Source organism: Raphanus sativus, unplaced genomic scaffold (genome assembly GCF_000801105.2).
Source record: "Raphanus sativus cultivar WK10039 unplaced genomic scaffold, ASM80110v3 Scaffold2385, whole genome shotgun sequence".
In the NCBI taxonomy this organism is placed as follows: domain Eukaryota; kingdom Viridiplantae; phylum Streptophyta; class Magnoliopsida; order Brassicales; family Brassicaceae; genus Raphanus; species Raphanus sativus.
This window is the reverse complement of record NW_026617693.1, coordinates 1-8,720: the sequence shown is the minus strand read 5'-3', so window position 1 is coordinate 8,720 and position 8,720 is coordinate 1. Positions and strand designations below refer to the sequence as shown.

Genomic DNA, 8,720 nt, shown 5'->3' with positions numbered 1-8,720 from the left:
AGGAAGACATTAACTCCTTGCTCAAAGCTTGATGATCAAGACTCTAGAGCACTTGTTGAAGAACTCACATTTGGCTCCTCAAATGGTACTTTACCAGGAAACCTCCCACGGCTTTAAAACAATTCCTCCACCACAACTTTCTCTCCATCGTCTTGCGAAATCGTTGCTTGAACTCGATGAACGTTCCTGAACGTTCCAAAGACAGCAATGAATCACAGGCTCTGGACGCGAGGAGACGCCTGCAGTCGCCACCGTAGCTGCCGTCTCCGTCAAGGAACTCACTATTTGAAGAACGTATTAGCGAGCGGGAGAATTCATGAGAGAAAAAGTAAATGTTGGATATTGAGTTATCCACTACTTCTCATGCTTTCTCATCATCATCGACCGGACAATTCTCCGACCAACTAAGATGCGACTACTGTCAAATGATCTGACCCATGTTTTTGTTCTGGGCATATAATAGCCGAGGGCTGCCCAAAGGTATTTCTACGAAGTAACTATAGCGTTCCCAAGTACCCGCCACCACCATTCACCCAACGGATCTATTTTAATATTTGAAGTAGGAATGCAGATTTGAGATTTTCATACTACTGTATATATGAAGAATGAGTGCGGATCATCATAACGAATACCACAAATTTAATATTAGAGTTATTTCTGAAATTAATATTATCTAGAGAACTAGCATAAAATACATAATATTTAATAAATTTAGTTTGATGATAAATAATTATTTTGGTTTTTAATATAATTTTATTTTCCTAAAAATATAATCAGTCACAGATGATATTTATATTTAAATAGAATAGTTTTAAGAACATATTTTTATACAAATTTTAAAATCCGCAGCAGACGGATTTAAGTAAACCAGTAGCCTATTTTGCGTTTCTATTTTATTTTTAATAATAATAATAAGTTTCATAAAACCACTAACATACTATTTATATTCGTATGAATTGTAACATAAATTTGTGTATATTATCTATAAACACAGATATGCACACGTTTGGGTCAACGAACATATCATGGATGATTTATTTTAAGCTGGACGATTATTTAGGCTAGTTCAGCTTGATTTTTTTATTATTACAAACTTGCTTTTATTTATTTTATTTATTTATATTGAGGTTGGATTTGAATTATGCACCAAACAGTATTATGTCGCTGTTATTCTTAACACATATCAACTCTCACAATATTTATATCTCTGGAAAAAACAAGCCTAAAGGAGTAGTGACCAATCCACCATCCACCACTCCATAATATTACGCTGTACGTCGTTTACAAGAGTATTGAGGAGCTGAAATCACAAATGGCGGCACTTTAGCAAAGTTAGACACTTAGGAATTGTTTCAAGACGAAAGAACCTTGCATAGGTTCAGTCACGGTACATTAATGTGTCTAGTATCTTAAGCTTGATGACCCTTGACTCCAGAGCTAATTAAATAACTCATATTTGGCTCTTCAATTAGTTCTATCCTTACCAGGAAAATGTTCGGCGTTAAAAGTATTGGTCCACCACAACTTTCACTTCATATTTGGCTCCTCAAATCGTTGCTTGAACTCGAGAAATGTCCCTGAACCTTTTCAAAGACAACAATAAGTCAAAAACACTTCATCCATTACTGTTTTTAGCCAGACAATTGAGAAATATTCAAGTCTAAATTTAAAGTTAATAATATCTCTCGTCTCTCTCTCTCTCTCTTTCTGTTAACTTAATATTTTGACAATTTCTTTTTGTTGTCAGCCAATTTGATTTCCTTTTTTACCAATTCATGGAAACTAGTAGCTAACTGAAAAGTCATACAGAGTCAAATCCAGACAGTAAACACCTAAACCTAATAAATAAATGTTTACTCATTTATTATTGTCACCTTAATGACCATTATACACTACTCCACTCCACTAATCCCTTTTTAATCATTATTTTAGATATTAAACCGAAGTTAAAAAGAACAACAACAACCAGCCATAAATAATGAAAACCACATATATCTGAAAAATAATAAAAATAAAAGTACAATCCCTATGTGTTAATACATGTGTTTAAAATTTAAATATATGTATAGTGTATACACTTGTAGTATTTAAACATATTACAGATGCCTTACAAAACCAGAAAACGCGACTTTTATGTTCTGCCTTTTCCCCTCTTACTTTGATTTGACCCTAAAAAATCATCTCTGGAAGTACCCTTCCATGGAGAACGGATCATCGGTTCAAGGATCTCGGGAACATCTACTCCATGTGGAGTCGCGACCAAGCGCGATCAACAACAACCGCCAGAGTTTCAAGCGTCCCGGTTCACCTTCATGAGCTCGTGCTCTGGTTCGACCAGTCCAACCGCGGGCACAGCTCTGATCTCGTGGTCCGTTTTCTTCCTTCTTGTCATCGGCGCTCCGTGATCTCCCACTTCGTCCTCGTCTGCTCCGACTGGCGATTTCCACCACCGACGACCGTACGACGCCGTGGTACAGCTGTCGCTTCGCTTTTCGCGGGCATCTCGTTCGCTAGTCCTCTCCTATTGGTCGAGGAAGTTCGGTATGCGAAAGTTTCTGTTTCTTGATAAGCTTGGGATGTTAGCGACAAGGTTAGGATCGAATACGAAGCTGAAATTTTCAGGTTCGAATCTTCTCTAATGCATTATTTGTTTATTTTATTGTTTTTTAATCGATCAAAGTCGTTCGTAATTGATATATAGCAAGAGACCGGAAGCTTTACCAAATGATGTATATTATTAATTTTTAGTTTCCACTCTCATTTTTAAATTCCAAATTATAGTAAACGCCGTAATAGTAAACATACATATATTATACTGTGCAAATAGCATTCTATTTTAGAAGATTCGATAGAACTCCATAAAATATTTTGCTAGGTACAATGAAATCTTGTTAATAATTACAACTTTAGTTTTTTTTTGGATCAATTACAACTTTAGTTTTTAAAAGAAAAAACAACTGAAGAGGAAACAAATTTTTACTTTCTTTATTTCTGCCGACAGTTTTCTGTTGTTAGCCTTTAGCTGAAGCGTCAAATTTTCTGATTTTCCGTTTTTTGTACATTAATTAATAAAAAGTTAATTTTGGCAAAAATAAAAAACAAATCCGACCTGCCGGAATCGAACCAGCGACCTAAAGATTTGCTATCACAGACTACAGTCTTCCGCTCTACCAACTGAGCTAAGGTCGGATGTTGTTTAGTGTCGATTTACATTAATAATTTTTACTCTGTTTCTTCATGATACAGAGATCAACGAGACGCCTAATGATCTTCGTCCTCCCATCACTAACACTCGAAGCTATCTACAGAATCTGGTGGTACATCTCTGGCTATAACCAGATCCCTTACTTCATCAACCCTGTTCTAAGCAACGTTCCTCGCATGCACTCTCCAGCTCTCTTTCTTGGGCTTTACCGTAACGCCATCTTCATCACCGTCTGCATCCTCTACCAGATCACATGTCATCTCCAGACTCTTCGTCTCAACGACTTCGCACGCTGCTTCTCCTCTGAGATCGCTGACGTTGGCGTAGCTCTCGCCGAGCATCAAAGATCCGTCGTAACTTGAGGATCGTTAGTCATCGGTTCAGAGATTCATTTCTCTTCTTTTTGGTTCTTGTTTACCGGCACTCAGTTCATGGCGTTGCTTACCACCACGAGGGCTAGTGTTGCAGTTAATATCTACGAAGTTGGCGAGCTTGCGGTAAGAGTTCTTTGAGTACATTACAAGATGTTTTTTATTTGTTTTAGTTACTACTTACTATACTAATCAATGTGTGTGTTTGTGTCTGTTTTTTTTTACAGTTATGTTCGTTGTGTTTGGTTACAGGAGTATTCATATGTTTGAGAAGTGCAACGAAGATAACACACAAAGCACAATCTGTAACCAGCCTTGCAGCTAAATGGAACGTGTGCGCCACGGTAGACTCGTTCGATCATCTTGATTTGCGAAACTCCTACAGGTTCAATGGTTGAGTCCCAAATTAGACCGTTGCATCTTGATTCAACATCTGACGATGAAGAAGGAGAGGAGACGATGATCTTGCTATACCAAGATACATCCCAGCTACGCCAATACCATTTCTTATCAAAAACGTCCAAGCCTAGGTAAGAAACAAATTATTTCTATGCATTAATCAGATATAAACATGTAAAAAATTACGATAATTTATATATACTTGTGTTGTTATCTTTTATAGTGACATATCTAGAGAACAACAAAGCTGGGATCACAGTGTATGGATTCCTTGTGGATAGATCATGGTTACATACGATTTTCGGCGTTGAACTTGCTCTTCTTCTATGGTTGCTCAATAAACAATCGGTATATTGGCTTAATTAACCGGTCTATTTCTTATGTTTAAAACAGAATCTTCTCTTGTCAATTTGTAACTCTCTTTTTTTTTTATCTTGTCTTGGTTCTTGACAGTGAACCTACCATGAGTAACAATATAAATATAATGAGTGAATGTTTTTTGGCATGATGTATGTGACGGAGAACGTTAGAGATTTATTATGGGGTGCATGGTGATAAATCTCTCTTCCTCCTGTGTTTGTTCGATTACATGTAAGGAGATATGACAAAGTATTTCAAAATGATACAAAACATGTACGTTATGGTATGAGTATCTATCTATTTGTATCTTTTTTTGTCTGATTCGTTTTTGAGTCCAAGAGTCGATACATTTTATGAAAAGATTCCTTCCAGACATGTTTGTACCGTTCTGACCGTAGAAGTGCTTGTATTGTTCCTTTTATTGTCACTTGTATTGCTTCCTTTGCATCCAACTCCAAAGAAAATCATGTCAACAGTTTCTAGAATATCTTTTTTTCTTTTTGCAAAAAGTAAAAATTATGAGTCGAAAAAACATTCATTACTCTAAGTAGTAAAATGAGATCCGTTGAAAAGTCATAAGGTTTTGCAAAGAACAAGAAGTACTAAAGGACTCAAAAACAAATAGACGGTGTGACATAGCGCGATTGGGTCCTCAACAGTTGCTCGCGCTCAACAACAAGTAGTCCCGACTACATGCAAGAATGGCATCTTTTTGTTCAACTTCAAAGCCGGACGAGCCAAGCTAATCTTAAACGACAGCTTCGAAACGTTTTGGAAACTCTCTTCAGATAATACACCTGGCACAAAATAACAGACACAGATCATTCATTACGTTTCTGACTTATTAGCGCAGGCGTGCAAGGAGTGTGACGATGATGATGACGACTTACTGCATGAGATGGCATCAACGTAGACGGAAGCAAAGATGAACCAATTGTTTCCTTAATGTATTGTTCCTGAGAGCTCACAACTTGTTGCAAAGCAGATTCATCCTTTTCCAGTGGTTCAATGTACACTTCCACAAAGTCTGTTGGTTCAGACCTGACTTCTTTCTCAGTTTTTGGACCTATTGACATCTATATATAACATCATTCTTATTAGAAAATGTATTTTTTTCTTATTAGACGTATTACGGGATTATTATCTATTTTTACCTCACGAGCAACACCTGCTTCATACAACGAATCATCTGGTCGTAGATCCAAAAGCACCAAAACATCACCTGCATCATTAACCAAAGCAAATGTTACATGTTAACGAGAAATCAGATTTAAAGATTTAAACAAAATAGACAAGGTAAACCCGTACCATCTCCATTTGCATCAATCTCCGTATCTTTCAAACCATCCGGACGTTTGAAAAGGCCTGACAAATCTGAACAACACATGGAAAAAGAAAGTGTCAAGCATATTCTTCATTAAAGAGAAAAACACAGAGGATGAGATCAGATACCTTGATATCTGTTAGCTCCAACGTGTGTCCATCAATAGTAACTTTTCCGGCCTCCTCGAATCTTAAGAATATCTTTGCTGAGACATTTTCTTTCACTTGTTTTGCAACAAGCCCCATTGACTTCCCAAGCCGTTTTCCCAATACACTATATATAAATCAATATGAATAAATCAAATTTGCTTTCTACATTGAGCACAAAAGGTGAAAAAAAAAGCAAAAAAAAAAAAAACTTGACCAAACCTGAAATCTGGTTCTGCTTTTAGAGACGCATACTTCAGAGTATCATTGCATATCACAAGAGATCTTACATTAAGTTCTTCCAAGACATACTGCAAAAAAAGGAAAAAGAAAATTCTTTTTGAAAAAAATAACAGTAGAGAAAAACATAAACAAAATAAACTTCAAGAAGATACACCACATACCTCTCTTAGTTTTTCCAGTTATGTCATCCAGAATTTGCATCCGGATGAACTACAGTGATTTCCCTGATACAACAAGGTTAAGCATGTGTTTACTTTTTTTACTTTTTGTTCAGTATAGGTCCTGACCAAACAGTTGCTGCAAAAGCAGTATAAGATAAAGTTCAACACTCACATTAGAGGAGTTTTCAAGGGTAGCTTATGACGCTCACGAATGTTCCGAGCAAGATCAATGCTGTCATCATCCTTGGCAACACTTTGCTCAATCCTCCTCTCCACTCTCTGGTTAGTTTCAAAAAGTCAGACAATTCATATGTTATCCTTTTGGATACAGAGCTATGGACTTCAGTATTACCGTTTTTGTCCGCTTCCGGAAAACTGCAGTATGGATGCTTTCCTCAGAACCTTCACGTACTTTCCGCAGATTCTGTATAACGTCTCAGTGAAGAAAGGTGTAAAGGGGTCATCACTTTGCAAGAAGTGAGGAGCACCTGAAAATCCAGACACATTAGTAATTACACCAAATAAGTTCAATATAATGGTCAGCATAGTATTCCCACAACTATTTTACAATTATATATTACATTGTATAGAGTTGAAAGAGCAATGTGACAATCATCTTCTCCTGTACGGGCCTTTTCAACCTCTTGCGGTTGAATCTAACATATATGTTAGTGAGATTGTCGAGGAACTTCAAAAGATAGGAACAACCTGAAAAAAAAGATGTGATAAATACCACTGAGACATTGATAACTTGTGAATAGACATTTTAAATAGCTTACAGTATAAGCCGGAACCATCCATCATCTCTGGCGGACAAAACAGACAAGACTTCTGGGTAGCTGAGTGAATCCACTGATCGAGAACGTTTGATGACCGTAAAGTTGCTAGATCAGTAGGAACAAACGGTCCAAAACCCTCAATCTCAGCCTCTTTGCATTCTGAACAAGGATCTGTATGCATGTACCATGGAAGAAATACATCTTTGACCTGTGACACCCCCATACAGAGACCAAAACAGTTCAGACAAACAATGGATCTCTACTCAAATAAGCAGACACTAAAAATTAACAACCAAGATTACTCACAACACCAAAGTGCTCCTTCCTTTTTTGAAGCGTGTGGCTCAGCGCGTACAATCGGAGAGTTGATGAGGTACAATCGCACAGCCATCCTGTCAGCGTTCATAACGTAAAATTACTAATTAATGACGCCAAGATTTTCCATAACTAATAAGAAGATTTTAAGTTTTTTTTTTTTTTAAAAAAGAAGCAAACTACAGGAAAAACTTACAGCTCCATACTCATTTTATGATTTTCCAAAGTAGGCGGATAATTATTTAAACTCTTACTCATCTTTTTGCCATCCTTATCAAGCACAATGCCATTGCAAATCAGATTTTGAAATGCTGGCTTTCCAAACAGTGCAGTCGACAGCACCATAAGAGAATAGACCTATATATGCCAAACCAGCAGTTATTTAACTGTCTACAAAGCAGAAAAAACAATATTGTTTGTTTTTCATACACTTCTAAAACCACATTTGCTTCATACTAATATAACACCTTCCATTAGCCTTATGATTTTTACATATGCAGGTTTTACATACCATCCACGAGTCTGATCAAGCCTTCAGCCACAAAATGACCAGGGAAGTTCTTCTCGAAGAGCTCCTTGTTTTTCAAAAGGATAATGGATGTACGCATAAGGCATTGACCCACTCTCAAACCAACAATCAAAAAACCTGAAAAAAGGTAATATATATAAGAATAAGTGTGAGATAACCAAGTATTTATAGATAAAATGAAAAAGAGAGCAGAGGATCCATCTTTACGTCTTCTACACGACGGAGCACGCCAAACTCAGGCCCACGACTAGATGGGATTGTAATTTGATCAATATGGTGCCGGTGTAGATCAAAGACCTGTTTCACCAGAAAGACAAAATGAGCTTTTTTTTTTTTTGACAAAAGTAGTTGCAGGAGAAAGATATGACAAACAAAACAAAACAAAAGACAAGAGACCTTGACACCGGGAGAGCTTCTCAAGCTTGTCGACAGAATCCATGACAACAACTTCCTCACCATCATCACTGATCCATATTGGTAGAGGCGTGCCCCAAATCTACTTCGGCTAATGCACCAATCCCTTGCGTTTTCAAGCCAATTGTGAAAGCGTTTTATCCTGAGTTTGGGCAGGTCAATCAAGAAGAAGGTATTAGATAACTTTATTAATGCCATCAAAATCTAAAAACTGCTAAACTTGTAATGTTTATTAAGAGCATTGATCCTTCTTCCACTGACCTTTACATAATTGGGTACCCAGTGGGTCTGTTTTGTATTCTCTAAACATCTGTTCCTTCAACTGCTCATCCACCCTCATAAACCTGACAGGTCAAAAATTAAGATCATCTCTTATGCAAACTCAATATGCAACAACCAAGACCTTAGCTTAATTTCATTACGAAACAAGCAAGAAGCATAATACCAGAGGGAAGGGCCTATATATGATAGGAG

The 8,720-nt window shown here is 37.0% G+C and overlaps 1 non-coding gene and 2 pseudogenes across 1 annotated transcript; 1 reads left to right on the top strand and 2 right to left on the bottom strand.

Moving 5' to 3' along the window:
* Nucleotides 1–2,158: 2,158 nt before the first annotated feature.
* On the top strand, nt 2,159–4,337 carry LOC130505568 (uncharacterized; annotated as a pseudogene).
* TRNAY-GUA (transfer RNA tyrosine (anticodon GUA)) lies at nt 3,104–3,189 on the bottom strand. Its single transcript is given in 2 exon segments — nt 3,104–3,139; nt 3,153–3,189. It is a non-coding gene; the product is annotated as a tRNA-Tyr (tRNA).
* A 667-nt stretch (nt 4,338–5,004) lies between the features above and the next one.
* On the bottom strand, nt 5,005–8,562 carry LOC130505569 (isoleucine--tRNA ligase, cytoplasmic-like; annotated as a pseudogene).
* Nucleotides 8,563–8,720: the final 158 nt, after the last annotated feature.